Source organism: Anoplopoma fimbria, unplaced genomic scaffold, assembly GCF_027596085.1.
Source record: "Anoplopoma fimbria isolate UVic2021 breed Golden Eagle Sablefish unplaced genomic scaffold, Afim_UVic_2022 Un_contig_10847_pilon_pilon, whole genome shotgun sequence".
Classification (NCBI taxonomy): Eukaryota; Metazoa; Chordata; class Actinopteri; order Perciformes; family Anoplopomatidae; genus Anoplopoma; species Anoplopoma fimbria.
Genome location: NW_026549798.1, coordinates 1,461 through 6,410, shown reverse-complemented (window position 1 = coordinate 6,410; position 4,950 = coordinate 1,461). Strand labels below are relative to the sequence as shown.

The following is a 4,950-nucleotide window of genomic DNA, read 5'->3' as shown; positions in this document are numbered from 1 at the left end:
GTTCATCTTGCATAACAAATGGTTAAAATGAAATTTAAAGTCACTCATTGGGCTCATTTCTGTATACCCGTGGGTCTATGCATGGTGCTCCCTGTTTTGACTTAGTAGCCGCTTTGCCAATCCAGGAAGCATTTTAAGAGCGGAGCTCCAGCGCCAACTATAACTGTATTTCCATTGTTGCAATAAATGGATAAAAATCTATGACGTGGGTGTTCCTGACTGAACTTAGGTTAATGATCTTCTTCCACCACTCCCTCTTGGTTACAAGCCACTGAGAGGAGGAGCAACACTGAAAGAGGAGAGCTGCAGAGTCACGTTTCCGGAAATGAAAGTGAAAGTTTGTCTGATCAACAGCAGAGCTGCAGTCGAGACAAGTCTCTCTGTTTCTCTGTAAAGAAACATTCAACTGAATCCAGCAGCTTTTTCTCAACAACACAGCAGAATCTCTGACAAACACTGGTGAGTACTCTGTTCTACAAAGACACAATACACTAACTAAATATTTGATCCAAGTTGAGTTCAAACGATATCTGACTGTTTAACATCTAGTTTTATAAAATAAAGAATATTAAGCCATAGAAATGTGTCATTTTAAATAAAAACAGAGGTAGAAACCAAACCATAGTGACTGAACTCTAACCTAGTTTAATGTTGGACAGAATACAGTCACAGCTATTATTAGCTTAAGATAATTCAAAGATCTGTTTCCTGTTTGAAGTCAAAACTTCAGCTCTACTCAGACAGGAAGTTCCACTCTTAAAAATATTTATCTGAGCTTGAAATAAATGTGTTAGTATAATTATATTATTTAATGCTTGATGTGACAGTAATGGAGGGATCACATGTGTTTTTCTGGGTTTTAAAAAATTTAATTATATTATGATTTTACAAATTAAAATTATGTTAATAACATGAAAAAGAGGGACCAGGTTACAACCTCCGGTTCTGAAAAATTAACCGTAAGTGTCTTAAAACTAGGGTTGGTAATCTTGAGAAACCATCAAGAGTTGGTCCATGCTGGATTAAAAAAGTCATGCAACCTAAAAACCCAGCCCAGTGTTTCCAACCCTTTCCCAATGAAAGTGGCTAATGACACTAGCTCCTAAAGAAGTCCGTCCCTTCAGGCCTCCCTCTAAGGACACTCACCCAAAATGACCATTTAAAAAAAATACAACAAACATGGCTATTGATACTACTCACAGCTGTCAACATAGCTTCTTGTGAAATACTCTTGTGATGAGCAATGAGTGTAGGTAGGTAGACAGTATTAGTAGAGTCGTGCAACAATCAAAGATACTAAACTTCTTTTTCTTTCTTTTTTCAGAGCTTTTGATTAGTAGTTAATAACCCAAAATTTATTTGGAAAGGATTAAACAACCCAAACTTCTATTCTCTCTACTGGGCATTAGGGAGAGACTCTTTTGTTTGAAAAACAAATGTCTGATTGTATAGAAGTCTATAAGACACTCACTTGATTTATTCCCTCAGTAAACATTGTAAACATGAGTTTATGGTCTCAATCTCTAGTTTAAAGTCTTCTTCAATACAGCATGATGTTCATTTAGTAAATGATGCTCCATTTAGAGTCAAATAGACCATAAAGCAGAGTATGCTTTAGGGCGGGGCTACCTTGTGATTGACAGGTCACTACCATGATGTTGTCCAGTTTGGGAGTTGTCCGTGTTTTTGTCTTCTAAGCATTCATCCTTTTCTCTTCCTTGTCGTCCTCAGAGTGTAGACATGTCTGCTGCCAGCTGTCTGCTGACTGAAGATCAGTTTCTGTGCTCCATCTGTCTGGATGTGTTCACTGATCCAGTCACCATACCATGTGGACACAACTTCTGTAAAACCTGCATCACTCAACACTGGGACGTTAATGTCCAGTGTCAGTGTCCAAACTGTAAAGACGTTTTTAACACCAGACCTGAGCTGCAGATCAATACTTTCATCTCTGAGATGGCTGCTCAGTTCAGACAGTCAGCTCAACAGAAAGTCAGAAACAGCAGCTCAGAGCAACAAGCTGCCAAACCAGGAGAAGTTCCCTGTGACGTCTGCACTGGAACCAAACTGAAGGCCATGAAGTCCTGCCTGGTGTGTCTGGACTCCTACTGTGAGACTCACCTGGAGCCTCATCTGACAAGGTCAGGTCTGAAAAGACATCATCTGATAGACCCTGTGGAGAACCTGGAAGACAGGATGTGTACGAAGCACGATAAACTCATGGAGCTGTTCTGTAAGACCGACCAGATGTGTGTCTGCATGCTCTGTACTGTTTCAGACCACAAGACACATGATGTTGTTCCTCTGAAAGAAGAATATGAAGGAAAGAAGGCCGAGCTGGGGAAGAATGAAGCTGAAATTCAGCAGATGATCCAGAAGAGACGACTGAAGATTCAGGAGATCAAACACTCAGTGGAGCTCAGTGAGGAAGATGCAGACAGAGAGATAGCAGATGGTGTTCAGGTCTTCACCGCTCTGAAGGAGTCTGTTGAGAGAAGCCAGGCCGAGCTCATCGACACGATCAAAGAGAAGCAGAGAAAGACAGAGAAACAGGCTGAAGGCTTCATCAAAGAGCTGGAACAGGAAATCTGTGAGCTGAAGAAGAGAAGCACTGAGGTGGAGCAGCTCTCACGCTCTGAAGACCACCTCCACCTTCTACAGAGCCTCACGTCCCTTAAAGCTGCTCCACCCACCAAGGACTGGACAGGAGTCAGAGTCAGTCCACCTTCACTTGAGGGGACTGTGGTGAGAGCTGTGAACCAGCTGGAGGAGACGCTCAGGAAACAGATGAAGAAGCTGTTTGAGGCCGAGCTGAAGAGAGTCCAGCAGTCTGCAGTGGATGTGACACTCGATCCTGTTACAGCTCATCCCAACCTCATCCTGTCTGATGATGGAAAACAAGTTAAACTTGCTGATGTAAGGAAGAATCTCCCAGACAATCCAGAGAGATTTAAATATTGTGCTTATGTCCTAGCAATGCAGAGTTTCTCTTCAGGAATATTTTACTACGAGGTTCAGGTTAAAAGCAAGACTGAGTGGTTTTTAGGAGTGGTCAGAGAGTCGATCAACAGGAAGGGAAAAATCACACTGACTCCTCAGAATGGTTACTGGACGATAAGGTTGAGGAATGAGAATGAGTACATAGTTTGTGCTGACCCATCAGTCTGTCTCTCTCTGAAGTCTCAGCCTGAGAAGGTGGGGGTGTTGGTGGATTATGAGGAGGGTCTGGTCTCCTTTTATGACGTTGATGCTGCAGCTCTTATCTACTCCTTTACTGGCTGCTGCTTCACTGAGAAACTCTACCCATTCTTTAGTCCAGGTCTTAATCATGGTGGTAAAAACTCTGCCCCCCTGATCATCTCTCCTGTCAATCACACTGAGTAGAACAACCAGTTGATTTTCTACAGAAGCTCCATTTTGTTCTATAAATGTAGTTTCTTTGATGTGTCACATTGCTACTAACAACACATTCATTTTACAACACATATTATCTAATATAGTCTAATTCATTCAAATAACTGCATTACTTGCCTTCTGAATCATCACAAACAAATATCTAATCATTTTATGTAAAAGAAGATTATTTTTTTCATTGAAGCCTCTGAGGGAGCAGAGCAATGCAACTGGCCTAAAGACCTTAAGTGTCAGAGAGTCAGCTTGGACAAAGAGGAGGAAGAGGAGGTAGAGAGAGAGAGAGAGAGAGGATGATGATACAGAGAACGGAGAATCAGAAACATTAAATGTCCAGAAGAAAAGATGGAAGCTAACTGCTCTGGACTGCAGGAAATTATTTGTAGTATAATTTCTCTCTAAAACCCCCACGACCGATGGAGCTCAGCTAAATATTTAACGTGAGTGGAACTTCCTGTTCGAGCAAAGATAAAGTCTGTGTTCATACATGAAACAGGTCTGTAAATTTGCTTAAGCTAATGCTAGAAGAGACTTTAAATCTCAGTGGGAAACATGTACGAATAACGTGATCATAACTGGTGTGGAAGCTTATTTTGGTACAGAACATAACGTACACGAAGTATGATGTGGAAACTCTGAGCATGGACTCTTCAGTGAAACATCTTGTGTCCAGCAGTCAAACTTTCAATTGAAAAATGTTTGTGTTTTCACCAAAACATGTCTGGATTTGATCTTTATAATTTCCTAATTTTTTAGTTTATTTTTGTCCCACAATGTATATTTGCTTAGTCACGCTGAAGCCTGTCCCAAACATCACTAAATATTGTCCACCTCTCTGTAGACTGTTTTTGTTGCTTGAATAAACTGAACAAATCCTCAACGGATTAAAATCAAAGAATTTCCAATGTTTTTTCTTTCATTTTCATTGTTGTGTTCACGTTCATCAAAAATGAAATGTTATGGTGGAACTGCCTTTTGATTACACACAGATCTATTAACTTATTGATGTCCCAGAGCAGATTGTTTTTTCCTCAGATAATTGGAGATTTAGTGAAGTCAGTCAGGATGCTGGGACCCCTGAACGCTGCAGCAAAGAACATGCTAACGTGCTAATGCTACGTTCGGGTCACACGGATGATTGACAAAGAAATAGACTGCAGGGTTGGTTGTGTGAGGGTTATAATAATGTATGTTGACATTGATAGACTTGGGCTGATGTGAGGCATCTGTGTTTATCTGAGTTTCAAGAATTTCTGTATTATTTAAATGGCCAAAGTCAGATATATATTAGAGTTTTGAGAAAAAGAAATTTACCAACTGAATAATCAGCAATTTCAAATTCAGTTGTACATTAATCAACGGCTTTGTCATCCATCAATTCAAACAGACTTGTCTTTGATTTGAGTACATTTATGGGACATTTAGCCTTTTATATATATATATATAACCAACACATGTGTGTGCTTTAGTGGTCTTTATACTTCCCTGTTAATGATTACTTTGTTAACATATGTATTGGTTTCATTGGATATCCAGAAT

General features: G+C 40.1%; 1 pseudogene; it reads left to right on the top strand.

Annotated features, from left to right (window-relative positions):
* The first annotated feature begins 325 nt into the window (after positions 1–325).
* LOC129114895 (E3 ubiquitin-protein ligase TRIM39-like) lies at positions 326–4,284 on the top strand (annotated as a pseudogene).
* Positions 4,285–4,950: the final 666 nt, after the last annotated feature.